The 14,399-nt window shown below is 47.9% G+C and overlaps 1 protein-coding gene and 1 pseudogene across 3 annotated transcripts in view; both read left to right on the top strand.

The window, feature by feature from the left end:
• The first annotated feature begins 699 nt into the window (after positions 1-699).
• On the top strand, positions 700-1,200 carry LOC309328250 (small ribosomal subunit protein uS12 pseudogene; annotated as a pseudogene). Its single transcript has one exon. The product of its transcript is annotated as a small ribosomal subunit protein uS12 pseudogene (transcript).
• A 10,594-nt stretch (positions 1,201-11,794) lies between these two features.
• ZNF385C (zinc finger protein 385C) overlaps positions 11,795-14,399 on the top strand; it is a 160,172-nt gene continuing 157,567 nt past the window's right edge. The window contains exon 1 of one of the 2 annotated variants that reach the window (XM_081837916.1): positions 11,795-11,815. The gene's annotated coding sequence lies outside the window, so the exon portion shown is untranslated. Of the gene's footprint in view, positions 11,816-13,823; positions 13,954-14,399 lie in introns of those variants that run through there. The other variant, XM_081837915.1, reaches the window with a different exon arrangement.

Genomic DNA, 14,399 nt, shown 5'->3' with positions numbered 1-14,399 from the left:
AGAAGTTTACTCCACACTGCTCCGACCTTGTTGATGTCTGCAGGAGCCAAACTCTTCTGCCGCTTATCTAGATCCATACCCTTGCCTCCATTCCCTGCTTCTCATCCGTGCTTGTTATTCTTTGGTTGAAACTTCATGTGGAAAGCACAAGTCTGGGTTACCCAAAAAGGGAGCTTGTATCTGTTTTTGAACTTTCCGCAGAACTCAGGGGTGATTGGACTTAGCTGAAGTGACCAATGAAGGCTGCCCTATATTCTGCCACCCAATCATCACTTGAAGATGGGAGTCCCTTTCCTGAATGTTCATGCATGTTAAAAAATGCAAGCATCTTGTTATCAGACACCCACATATTTCATGCCTAGCCTTTGCTCTCATAACCTCCAAGACTCAGCTACATGGGTCACATTGAAACTCAGGGAACTGCTTGTTTTTACTCTCCCTTCTTCTGGACTGGTAATTATTAGCACCTCTTTCCTATTTCTGTCTTTCTCATTTCCCTAATCTGTCTCTGAGCTTTTTTGTTAATCCAAACCCTAGTCATTTGCATTTGAGCATTTCCCCTCAATGTGCTTAAACCTCTACTGCATTTTGCCTGGTTCCCTAGCACCTCAGTTTAAGGCAACCTCTTTGCCTAAGTCTAGATCTTTATGGCCCAGTTTGGGTAGCCTGTGTCAAGTGTAACAGCTAAACATGTTGCAGATCTCGGGTTCCTTCGGGTGAGCTGGCAGCAGCAGCTGGAGGAAGATGGGCAAGTGCCTTGGAATTTGGACAGCCAGGAAGCTGTGCAGTCATCACCAAGACCAGAAACGACATGACAAGAAGGCCCATCTGGGTACTGCTTTGAAAGCCAACCCTTATGGGGGAGCTTCCCATGCCAAAGGAATTGTCCTGGAAAAAGTTGGTGTTGAAGCCATCCAACCAAATTCTGTCATCAGGTAGTGTGTCCGAATTCAGTTTATCAAGAATGAAAAGAAAATGACATCCTCTGTTCCTAATGATGGTTGTCTGAACTTCACTGAGGAGAACGATGAAGTCCTGGTTGCTGGGTTTGGTCGAAAAGGGCTTGGTGACATTGCTGGTGTCCACTTCAAGGTTGATAAAGTAGCCAATGTTTCTCTGTTAGCATTGTACAAAGGCAAGAAAGAGAGATCAAGATAATAATATCTGTTATGCTGCATGCAGCTATAATAAAACTTCCCATTTGACAATTAAAAAAACAAACCAAAAAACCCTCTAACCATATTGCAAACTCGTTTTCACTCTGACAATGCCTGTGCTAGATTGCTGCCATGTGTTCTATGTGGGGCTGCCGTTGAAGACAGTTCGGAACATGTAGCTGATGCAGAATTCAAAGGCCATATTGTTGACCAAGCATATAAAATATTTTCTGGCACGATTAAACTAGCTACCAGCTAGTTTTCAGGCCTAAATTCAAAGTGCTGATTTTGACCTATGAAGCCTTCTGTGGGCTCAGGATGCGAATACCTCAAGGAAATACCTCTTCCACATGAACCAACCTTGACTCTCCATTCATAATCTGAGCTCCTTTTCTATGTGCCCCCTCTGAGAGAGGCGCAGAGGGTGATAACACAAGAACAGTGTTTGTTCAGTACATGCTTGTGCCAGAAAGGCATGCCAGCATCTTTATTGGTTTTCAGGCATGAGGCAAAAACATTTCTATTCACCCAAACTTTTGACTCTTTATCTGGAGGCTATTAGGTGCACTTGTGGCCTCCCCCCACCCTCATATTTTTAGTGTTATTTTTCTAGAAAAAGAGGTGCCGGAACTCACCACGAATGCCTCCCTTGTTCTCTTAGAATGGCAATGGCACCCACCTGACAGGTGCTAGAACAGAGTTCCATTGAGTTCTGGCTGAAAAAAAAAAAGCCCTGGTTAGAACTCCCTTCTTAAATACATTATAGATCTGCTTTCTCTGTTTTTATTCTACTCTGGTTTTTTATACTTGGTGGTCATGCTCGTTTCACTTTGTGTATTGCTTTTGGGTCCCTTTTTGTGAAAAAGTGACTAATACATTCAGTAAGAAATGATAATGTAAAAGCTGGGCTCATAGATATCCCCTTCCCATTGCAAGCACATGATCCCAAAGCATGCCTTTGCAGCATGCTTCTGTTTTCTCCCAAAGTAGAAAGGGACCTCTACCCTCAAGCTACATCACTGCCTTTATTCTCTCTTCTAAGTCTTTGCATTCATGTTCTCGGCCTTCCTCCCACACACATCTGCTTATATACCATCCCCTGTACTCGGAGCAGTACCCCTATTCAATCCACCAAGCCACTTTTCTATTGTTCCACCTTTCCCTGGAAAGTTGCTCCTGAATCACACTCCTCTCACCTTGCCTGCACCTCCATTTTCTTCTGACACATTCCCTCCCATATCTCCAGGTAACCGTACTCGGCCACCATGACCTTGCCCTGCTGTTTAGAAAACTGACTGCCATTGAGTATGGCTAGCTATTACAGGCAGTTGTATTAATAAGACACTTGTTGTCGGGTGCATGAGTGTTTAAAGCAATGTAGGCTGACTCACGGCCATACGTTTATGGTTTACGTGAAGAACTTTCTCCTGACTGAGCTGAACTCGCTGCCAAGCAGTCTCATTGGATGAGCCCCTTCACCTTTATGAGAAGCAAGAAACATTCCTGCTCGATGCTTATTACTACTGAGTGGTGGTTCTTTCTCCTGGAGCCTTCAGATCATTTCGCAGAATCACAGGGAGGGACGAGAGAGTGCCTACCCCCAGACTGTCACCTGTAGGAATAACGGAGACGACAGGAGGTTGGATGCAGGTGAGCTGTGCGGAAGCACGCTGGCAAGCATGCTCCAAGCAAGCTGCTGGCTAGCTCTGCTGAGGCTCCTTTTATTAGCAGAAGTCAACAATTGGAAAGCGTAGCGAAACCACCCTGAACTTAACAGAGTTCCATCTAAGCACATTTCCAGCATTAGCAAATACACATGTCAACAGGTGTTTCCCTCAGATGTTCCCCCCGAAACTTGATTACGTCCACATTCCTGGTCATGCTCCAGCCAAACGATATGTCTAACAAACAAATTGTGAGAGGACAAAAGGTCAGGGGGGAAACCCTGTTTTCTAGCCAAGAAGGCAAAAGGTCAGGGAAAGCAGGCGCAAGGCTCCTTGACATACTGTTGCATGTCTGGTGCGAGGTTTGCCTTCGCAAAGCGGAGCGTTACCTCTACAGTCACCCAGTGCAGCTTCTGTGTTGCTGCCCAATATGGAGCTCAGTTCTTCCCAGGAGTTACCACCTGCAGGGAGACTTGAATTCCAGCCTTCCTACTGGAGCTCTGCTCTGAACCATTATGCCACTGTGGGAAACCATAGGCCCAAGTAACAACTACTTCCTCCTCCTCTTCTTCTTCTTCTTCTTCTTCTTCTTCTTCTTCTTCTTCTTCTTCTTCTTCTTTATTATATTTATTGAGTTTATATACCGCTCTATACCTGGAGGTCACAGGGCAGTTCACAGAAAAGATCACAGCATATATAATCAGAATAAAAGCAATAGCCCACTAACCTCCCCCCTCCCCACCAAGAGCCTTATTTTAAAAGGGTACAGGATGTCAAACAAATTAACCAAAGGCCTGGTTAAAAAGGAACGTTTTTGCCTGGCACCTAAATGAAGGTGCCAGGCAAACTTCCCTGGGGAGAGCATTCCACAGGCGGGGAGCCACTGCGGAGAAGGCCTGTTCTTGTGTTGCCACCCTCTGGACCTCTCGAGGAGGAGGCACACAAAGGAGGGCCTCAGAAGATGATCTCAGGGTCCAGGCAGGTTCATATGGAAAGAGGCAGTCCTTGAGGTATTGCAGTCCTGAGCCTTTACTGGCTCTTTACTATACTCCTTTATATTGCCCATTCATTATTATTTGTGCTCACAGTATTGGGGTGGTTATGCACAGTCCTGCTATGAGCTCTGTTTGTGTCGGCAAAAGTTTCGGACTGGGCGTACTGCTTTGTTTTGGATCAACGCGTCCCCTGTAACCGCCTGCCTGAAATCCTGCAATATTTTAGACACAAACGTTCTGGTTCGTTCTGTGTCCCGCTTTTGTTGTGCTATAGTGGAAGAGTGGAATAATGCAATAACACTGGGGAAGCACTGCAGGACAACTAATAGAGTGGAATGGCCTGAGGATGGTCCAGTATAAATTAATCACATTGGGGGGGGGCAGTCTGAAGGGGCCCTGTGACTGGATTGCTGCACTTTCCTTCCACGTTAAAAACTTCCCCTTCCAGTTACTGTACTTTAGTTCCAGGTTTGTTATTCATGAACTCTGCTTCCCAGTCCTGAAAGCCTCCCATGTTCTGGGACAACTGTCCTAGGTCCCTGAGACATCTTCCATCATGTCCTTTTGAGCAAATCAGATCTTTCATAACTTCTTGATCGGGATCGAGGTAGCCAAATCTGATATGGGACTCCAGATGGCGACTTACAGCCTCCATACACGCATTCTTTCCCTCAAAGAATTTTGAGTACTGTAGTTTGTTGAAGAGGCAAGGCCAGCCCCTGAGGCAAATCCCAAAATAGCATCCTTCTCCGTACCAGCAAAGGAAGATCTACATCAGGAACCAGGGGTGGGGGAGAGAGAAAGATCAACATTGGGGACTGCTGCCTCCGTGGATCCTGCCGCCTGAGGCGATCACCTCACCTTGCCTGATGGGTGAGCTGGGCCTGCTGTGTGAGGTAAAGTACAATGTTCAGAATTCTTTGAGAGAAAGAATGTGCTTTGACTATACTTTAAAGGTATAGCATATACCAGTGCTATTTTGATAGAAAAAGAGGTGCTGGAACTCACCACAAACACCTTCCTCGTTCTCTTAGAATGGCAATGGTGCCCACCTGAGAGGTGCTGGAACTGGGGGGGGGGGAGAGCCCTGGCATATATGCAGACTACTGTGAATTTTCCTGACTTTCCTATCCTGCTCCCATCCTCTTTCACACACAACACTTCCCACTAAAGTCTACGAAACCCTTCAATATTGGGTTTAGAATGGCATGCAAACTGAAGGATGTTATAGAAAGGTTGCCTTTGTGTTGCGTTTTGGTTAATGAATCGCTCACAGAGAACTTCACTTTCTCTGGGAATTTATTAGACAAGGAATAGGGATCCAGACTAGGCTTAAGATGTTCGGAGAGCACTTTGAAAGAGCAAAGCTGCATACAAGTAGTGATTGCAGCAAAATACTAGCTCTGTCATCTCCCCCTCTGTAAATAAGTCGGCTATAGCACTGCTATCAGCATCTTGACAGCTAAGGTATGAGATCCATTAGAGCATCTGTAATTATTTATAGAGGAGGAAAAAACATATTGCATTGATTTTTATTTTTTTTAAACAGAATTGCCCAGCAAAGGAGCACTCCCTGTTTCTAGGGAAGAGTTCATAAAAAGTAATAATTATCTTAGTTATAATTGCCAGCAGAATGAAAGCTTTTCACTTTCCCCCCTGAATGTTATTTCACTCTGTTCAGTGAACTATATAGCACTTAACCAGCAGAAAATGCTGAATGGCATTTAACAATTCTGGGGAAGTCTAAGTTGTCCAATAGATATTATATAGTACAGATTTGGGGGCACACATATTTATGCACAATTTTTTTTAGACAAGCTACATGTTACATGGACTGCAAGAAGATCAAACCTCTCCATTCTGAAGGAAATCAGCCCTGAGTGCTCACTGGAAGGACAGCTGAGGCTCCAAAACTTTGGCCACCTCATGAGAAGAGAAGACTCCCTGGAAAAGACCCTGATGTTGGGAAAGATGGAGGGCACAAGGAGAAGGGGACGACAGAGGACAAGATGATTGGAGAGTGTTCTCAAAGCTATTGACCTGAGTTTGACCAAACTGCGGGAGGCAGTGGAAAACAGGAGTGCCTGGCGTGCTCTGGTCCATGGGGTCACGAAGAATCAGACACAACTCAACAACAACAACAACATGTTACATCTTACCATTTTTGGTGACGTCACAGAATATGCTGTGGTTGAGCTCTCAGACCAAAAGCTGGAAGCTGTACATGAATTAGAGGAATGCAACTAAGAATCCTACACAATGTCATATACTGCTTAGGTCCTATTACTGCACAATGTCATGTTGCTTAGTGTCAGGTGTGTGTGCAGGAGCCAGGCCCTGGGACCAATAGGAATTTGCAGGACTGGGGCCTTCCTAAGTTTGTTGTGAAGAGGCAAGGCGCGGCCGCACAGGTGAGGCTGATTGGTAACTCACAGCCCCTGGTGGCAAGAGCTGGGAAGGGATATAAGGTCAGCATTTCCCTTCGGCTCTTTGCCACAGCAACACGCTCCCTGCCTTGCTGCGTTTGATTCCTTGACTCCTTGCTTCTTGATCCTTGGGTAGGCACAGCTTTGTGGTTCGTTGACCATCTCTAGTGACTCAGTTGGAAGACAGAAGCTTCAGGCTAAGAGGCAATATTATAATTTATGGAGTATCTAATTTTTTTTCTCTGCACTGCTTTTAGTCTGGATGCCACTGAATGCTAGTTGGAGAGGGGCAATAGAGAAAGAGGACTACTGTGCTGTGCATCCCTGGTTGTAAGCTTCTTGGAAGCATCTTGGTTGGACATTGTGGGAAACAAATGGTGGACTACACAGGCCTTTGAGTCAACTCAACAGGGCTTCTCCTACAGGAATTTCACCAGTCCAGACTCTGCTCCCCCTCTCCATACCCTGCTTTCTCGCATGCTCCAGATCAGGTAGGTGGCAGTGCTGCTTGCAGAGAGTCAGTGGGAGATTTTGCGTGATCTATAAGCCAACAGTGGTGAGCTAAATCAGGTGGTGAGGAGGAAAGCAAAATAACAATTGGCCTGGGTGGTAATGATGGATATGAGAAACCTTTTCCAGATAGCAGTCCATTTTGACAGGTGGGTGTCAATCACCTGGTGAAGTTAGGTAACCCAAAGTTGTTGTTTTTTTGGTTTTTTTCCATTTGGGGTTGTAGCTCAAGCCATACCTGCAGAGGAACATATTTTGCATTGCCGGCTTCGGTAAAACATTGGAGGTTTTTAAGCAGAGGTTGGATGGCCACCTGCCATGGGTGCTTTAGTTGAGATTCCTGTATTGCAAGAGGTTGGATCAGATGACCGGCAGTGTCCCTTCCAACTCTACAATTCTATGTACTGACAACAAGCCTGCTATGGGCAGGGATTGGCCATGCTACAGGATTCCTCAACAGGAACTCCACCGCTTTTGATCCCAGCAGGTTTGCTGTCAGTACTGATCAACTGAATGGTGCTGACAGCAAGCTTCACTTGCCAAGGAATAATCAGGAGTGTACTTTAAGGCTCCCTGTTTGCTGTCAGATTCATCTCTGCCCACCCCATATATGGCATCAGGAATGGGAGTGGTGAGTGTAGTTTGGGGAAAACGGCTGTGTGCCTAACTGGGACCCATGCCATGCCTCACTAGGCCCATGGAATTGAGGTTCCACACCTCTGATGTATTTATTTATAATTTTATTTATCAAATTTGTATGCCACCCTTCATCTGAAGACCCCAGGGCGGTTCAACGCATAAAAATACAAAATAGAAACACAAAATACAAAATAAAGAAAGAAAAAATAATGCCCCTCCTTCCCACAAGCACATTTAAAATGGATGTTACTCAGCCAAAGGTCTGGTTAAAGAAGAATGTTTTTGCCTGGCACCTAAAGGTGTATAATGAAGGTGCCCGACAAGCCTCCCTGGGGAGAGGGAGCAACTGCAGAAAAGGCACATTCTTGTGTTGTGTTGCCATCTTTTGGGCCTCTCATGGCAGGGGAAAACAAAGAAGGGTCTCAGATGATGACCGCAGGGTCTAGGTAGGTTCATATGGAGAGAGGCGGTCCTTTAGGTATTGGTATCCCAATGTAGGGCTTCCAGCCAGTAGGGTTACTGACCAAAAGAAAAATTGCTCTGTCTTTTGTGTATTTAACAGCAGCTTGATCTACAGGAATAATCAGGTGATGCTTATCATGGCAATGAGATAGGCATTATCACCTGCTAAAGTCTAGCACAGGGGTAGATAGGGAACATGTGGCCCTCCAAATGTTGCTAGTCTACAACTCTCTTCATCTCTCACCACTGGCCATACAGCTGTTGAAATGCACAAGAATGGAGGCAGATAAAAATATAAGAACTGAAAGCATCAGTAAGATGGCATTCCCTTCCTGATTGCATGCATGGAAATTAGATTCCAAACATGAGCGGAGCAGTCTAGCAAATCTCTGCTGGACCACCAAACCCCTTGAGGTATTTCTATTTGGGACAGTACATGATGCCCCGAAGAAAGGATCTCTCCAAAAGTCTGGAGAGAGGGAGTCCTGACTCCAATGAGCTACAACTTGCAGGGGGTGAGGAACAAAAAATTATTTCAAATCTGCTGTTAGCCCTTGGAATGCGGCCTTCTAAAAAACCCCTATCCATCAGATAAGTAAAACTAGTGTGCAGATTGAGTATCAGTTTGCTTGTTTCCTTGGGCGGAGGGGCATGTGTGATGAGCTTCTGTTTTTATAGCTGTCCACCCAGTGGCTTTTAAAGCCTTGAACTTTCGGATGCTGGAGAGTAATTAATAATAAAGCAGCTCTGCAAAAGGAGTCAGCGAAAGGAGTTTTAAATAAAACATCCAGTAGCCAATTTACCCTTACTTAAAAAGCAAACACCCCCTTTCCGGGAACACAAAAGGGCAATATAATTGTATATATATCTATATTGCTTTCCTGCCCTTGTAGGGTAGCTGGATTTCAGTGCCAGTTGATTTCTGTAAAACGTGGTGTGCCTGGATGGGGAAACTGTTGGTTACTCCCAACTGCGTTAAATGCTAGAAAAGAAATAAAAATTAACTATAGCATCCGAGTCAAAGCTTTCTGATCGCTGAACATGGTTTACTTGACTTGCCAAAGGTGGTTGTTGGGTCAGTGTGAACAGCAAACAACTCTGGAGGTATTTGCTTAATTTGAAGTGTTCCAAAGGCCGTGCACTCATGAAAGGGCTTTCATAACAGATGCTGTTCAACGTTATTAAGTGGCCCCAGTCCAGGACAGCTGTTATAATGTGAGCCTTTCATTGCCTCCAGCTGAACACTACGGGATTTCCACCCCTAAACAAGCCACCCTGAGCTGTCAGTAGTGGCCTCTGTGTGATATATTCAGGCCTCCTTCTAGAAGTGCTTGTTACCCGTGTTCTTTTTCTGGGATACTGTTTTCCAAAAGCAGGCTTTTCAAAAGTCTATTACCCGCCCCTCCACAAAGTTCACCATCCACTTTTTCCATCGTTCGGTTCCCCTGCCCCCTGCAGCCAAAAGCATCCATGCTGTGTATTTGGTTGCCTTCTAAGAGCAGTGTGATACACTGGCCAGAATGTTCATCTTCTTGCCATAAAAGGTTTCGCTTTCGAACACATGTGTCAGAGCTGCCCAAGGTCCCAGCTCACAAAGGACCAACGCCAGTTCTTGTTATATACAAAAGTCTTTATTGAAGTTCAGTTTCGATTTCAAAGCCGCGGCGTGCAGCTCTACGTCTCAATTCTAGACCGCTGAAGCTCCGTCTGAATCTCCTCCCCCCAGACACCAGTTTAAGACTCTAGCCTTGCTCCACCTCTTCCTTTGCTCTTTCCTCCTCTGGGTCCTCCTGTCCGCTGGGGTCTTGCCCTTTCTGGACTCTTCTGACGCTGAATCCCCTGAGTCTTCCCCCTGCCTCCGGCGGGCTTTAGGACCTGGTTCCCAATCCGGGTTTTCTGCTGTCCCGCGCGCCTGTACATTTGAACTTGGCGCGCGCGCCCAGCTGGCCACCTTCCTTCTGACCGTTTCACTGCTCCTGTCACTGCTTCCCCCCTCGGGGGGGGGGGTAGCTGGACCTGACTTCCCCTCCATTCCCTCACTCTCCGATGGAGGCGTGGCCACCCCTGACTCATCCTCTCTCCCTACTGGAGAAGGCGCTGGCCCTGACTCATGGGACTCTTCCTCCCCACTCCGCTCTGGTGGGGGAACTGGTCCTGATCTCCCGCTGCTGCTTTGGGAGTCCCCGCTAGCCCCTTGCTTCTGGTGTGTCCCCCCTGGGACTCCCCTTGCCCTGGCCATCGGCGCCCCCCTCTGGGAATCTTCTGAATCACTGGAGAAGCTCATGGAATCTCTCAGGCCACTGTCATCCTCCCCTACGCTGCCCTCAGATTCTTTCCCTTCGCTCTCCGTTTCCTCTCTCCCCTGTGTCTCTGCTCCTGAACCCCTGACAACATGCATATCAAGTTGCTGAGGAGCTGATCTGCCGGCAACCCTGATGTGGATGCGAAGCTGGCAGTGACACCATCCTGTCCCTTAAAAGATAATGAATGCATAAGACATCACCTTGCCGACAAAGGTCCGTATAGTTAAAGCTATGGTTTTCCCAGTAGTGATGTGTGGAAGTGAGAGCTGGACCATAAAGAAGGCTGATTGCCAAAGAATTGATGCTTTTGAATTATGGTGCTGGAGGAGACTCTTGAGGGTCCCATGGACTGCAAGAAGATCAAACCTCTCCATTCTTAAGGAAATCAGCCCTGAGTGCTCACTGGAAGGACAGATCCTGAAGCTGAGGCTCCAATACTTTGGCCACCTCAAGAGAAGAGAAGACTCCCTGGAAAAGACCCTGATGTTGGGAAAGATGGAGGGCACAAGGAGAAGGGGACGACAGAGGACGAGATGGTTGGACAGTGTTGTCGAAGCTACTAACATGAGTTCGACCAAACTGCGGGAGGCAGTGGAAGACAGGAGTGCCTGGCATGCTCTGGTCCATGGGGTCACGAAGAGTCGGACACAACTAAACAACAACAACAACAATGCATATGTTGTGTGGTCCTCACCATTGCAGAAAGAAAAACATGGAAGGGATGTTGGGCACAGAGGTATGGTTCAGAAGGCAGGCCCCCAGAACCAAGGGGTAGAAACTTTTGGGAAGCAGATGTCAGCTACATGTTAAGAGAAACGTTGTAATGGTATGAGTTGTTTTGCCAGTGGAACATATGGCCTACTCAGGAAGTGATGAGCTCTCCTTTGCTGGCTGGCGGGCCACCTGCCAAGGGATGCTGTAGCCGCTGCATTCTGCGCTCGTGATCCTAAATTGAGTTGGACTGGATGACTTTATAAAGGTACCTTCAAACTCTGTGATTCAGATACAAATTCAGAATTCAGAGCTGAACAATGTTAACTTATTATCAATAATAATATTGAATAACAGCAGACTAAAATTCTGCAGGGAAAGCTGGGGTGTGCTCATTTTGGGGAATGCTACAACTGTTGAATTTGACCTGTGCTTCACCTATTAAATGCAAAGAGCAAAAAATGGACACGTTCCCACCTCCTTTCAAGTGTAAGGAAGAGCCTTGACTCCTGGATGAGACAAAAAGAAAGGCCCATCTTAGCCCAGTATCCTGCTGCCAAAAGAGGCCAGCCAGATGCTTCTGGGAAGCCTGCAAAAAGGATCAGGTTAACAGCCACATCCCAATGATGTTTCCCCCAGAAACTGAACACATTGACCCTTAAAACGTTCCTTCAATGGTGTTTATTGACCTATCAGGCTGCTGTGCTGATAGATCTATCACCCTATACAGGTCTTTCCAGAAATAAGTTCCACTGAGTTCAGATGGCTTTTACCCAAGCAAGCAGGTACAGGATTGCAGCTTTTAAAAAGCGTTCTAAGCCTATGCCGATAAGCACATTTTGTCACAGCAAATACATTTTTGTCTCATTTCAGTTGGGTGAGACCCTCTCAGCTCCATTGGGAAATGACAGAAGGCGAAAAAAACCCATCCCCTTGCTTCACCCCTTCGTAAGTTTATTTATCTCTCCTTACTATGTCCTCTGTCAGGGCCGGTCCTACCATTAGGCAAAGTGAGGTGGCTGCCTCAGGCAGATTTTTTTGAAAGGGCAGCAAAATATTAAGTTATTTAATTTATTATTGTTGGATTTATTTATTTTTATGCCAGGGAGAGGGAAGAAATGTCTGCCACCAAAATAACTTAGCTGGCCTTGCACCTTGATGGGGTATTGGGGGGGGGGTCAATATGCTGTGATATCTCAGGCAGTAAAACATCATGATCTGGCCCTGCCCTCCATTCTTAGCTTTTCTGCCATGTCTTGTATGGAAAATGCTGTTCCAGCTCACCTGTGAAGCAAAGTGAGGCAACCGTGTTCCTAATGTAGATCTTCACTCACCTGTTCTTCCCTGGTGGGAGTGGGAAGCCATTTTGTGGCTTGCCTCAGGACCCAAATGTCTTGGGTCAGCCCTGTCCATAGGAGCAAATTCCTAGGGACCCCAATAAAATTATTTGAGTGAGCTGGTCCCCTCCAGGTTGATGGGCATTGCTATTCAAATGGTGTGTGTCTTGTGATCAATTATGTGGGGTGGGGCTTACTTGGGCACCCCAATATTTTATTCAAGTTGGCACCCTTGGCCCTGTCATTCACTCTCTCACACACACGTCTAGTCTAAGACATTTTGGCACCTGAGGTGACCACAAAATTTTTTCCCTCCCTCCCACTACCAGAGAAGAAGGGGCGGATGAAGATCTACATCAGGGAGAATCAAGTACAGTTGTACCTCGGGTTAAGTACTTAATTTGTTCTGGAGGTCCGTTCTTAACCCGAAACTGTTCTTAGCCTGAAGCACCACTTTAGCTAATGGGGCCTCCCGCTGCCAGAGCACGATTTCTGTTCTCATCCTGAAGCAAAGTTCTTAACCTGAAGCACTATTTCTGGGTTAGCAGAGTTGTTTACCTGAAGCGTATGTAACCTGAGGTACCACTGTAAACCTTACCTGACACATGAAGTGGGAATCAAAGGCTGATGTTATGGGATGGGAGGCACTCTGAATCATGCCAGGCGGGTGCAAAGCCCAGGAGAGCTCAGAGGACGGCCCCTGCCATTTCTTCCCTAGAAAGTGATCAGCAACGCATCCCATTTGCCAAGAGGCTGTTGGGGAGGGCACTGGGGGATGGCTGCTGAACTGGTGGCAGGTCTGGCTTCCAAGCAACACGCCACAGCCATCGCTGCCCCTGTGACAGCACACGAGGCATTCCTCGGAGGCCAAAATCCACTGCCCCTGTGTATCCTGCTGCCCAAGGCGGTCGCCTCACCTTGTCTCATGCGTGGGCCGGCCCTGCACACCGAACCCACCCCCATCCCCTTGGTGGTCCTCCCTTCCAGTGCACCTGCTGGGTTCCAGCTGTCAAAGTAAGCTGCAGCACATGGGGGCATGGGGAGACAGGGGGCCCATCTTGCCCCAAGGGTGCCAACCTGAATGAAATATTGGGGGGGGGGGGCAGGTAAGCCCTGTGCTGCGTAATCAATCACAAGACACGGGACATGCACACCATTTGAATGGCAATGCCCATCAGCTTAGGAAGGGGGGCTCTCAAATATTTTATGGGGTGTGGGTCGACGAAGGGACTTTGGCCCCTCGGAGTTGGTTCCAATGTTTTGTCCTTTGCCTCCGGCGGCGAAAGGTCTTGGCTCCAGCCCTGGTTTGGTTCCCCTGCTATTTATTTTTGGTGACCCCCCCCCCCGGGGTGATTAGGCTAAACAAGCAAGCAAACACTCCCGGATCCTTGAAGGCAGGCGAGTGATGCCTCTCTCCGCCCCCCCTCTCTCCCCCCCCCAAGGAGCCAGCAATGCAAAACCTTTCCACCCCCCCCCCCTTGGGCGCTAATTGGTGCAGCTGTCGCGGGTCACGGCTCTCCCCCCACCGCAGCGCGAGGCGAGGGAACGGCCGGCAGCTACGCCCCCCACGAGCCCGGGATGGCGCGCGTGCGCGTCCCCAAGGGTCCGGGGAGGCTGGCGCGCGGCGTTGGCACGCGCACTCTGCCCTAGAGCGGGCGCTGCGCCGTTGCTTGCTGCTGCTACCTGCTAGCTGCCCGCGAGGAGGAGAAGATGTTGCAAGCCATGCCCGGCTGAGCAGCAGCTGGCCAGGTAAACTGCATCGGGGGGGGGCTGGGTGCGTGGGGTGGGGGGGAGAAGGGGTGGGTGGGCGGTATAAAGAGGTGTGTGCATCTAAGGCGCTTGCAGGGATTCTGCCCCTCTCCGGAGAATCGCGTTTGGCTGTGCAAAAGGCGAAGGAGGCGGAACCGGTCTGTGCTGCTCCGTTAACTCATGGGCAGGTGTGCGTGGGGGAGAAGAGAAAAAGTGGGCTTTAGGAGCACGCAGGAGACTTCTGCGTGCCCCACGCACCGGGGAAACGCTTTCGAAAGAGGGAAGGAGGGCTAGCCCATCTTAACCCACCCACCTGCCCTCCGTCAGAGCCTTGCATCTCCTGCCAGTCGCTGCTCCTACCTGTCAGTCCCTTCCATTCATTTTCTCTGGCTGTCATTCATTCAGCCTTTATTGGCATAATTTCGACAATAAAAATTCATAGAAGA

This window comes from Podarcis erhardii (assembly GCF_964252035.2).
Source record: "Podarcis erhardii genome assembly, chromosome: 13".
NCBI lineage: Eukaryota > Metazoa > Chordata > Lepidosauria > Squamata > Lacertidae > Podarcis > Podarcis erhardii.
This window is presented reverse-complemented; position numbering and strand designations above follow the sequence as displayed.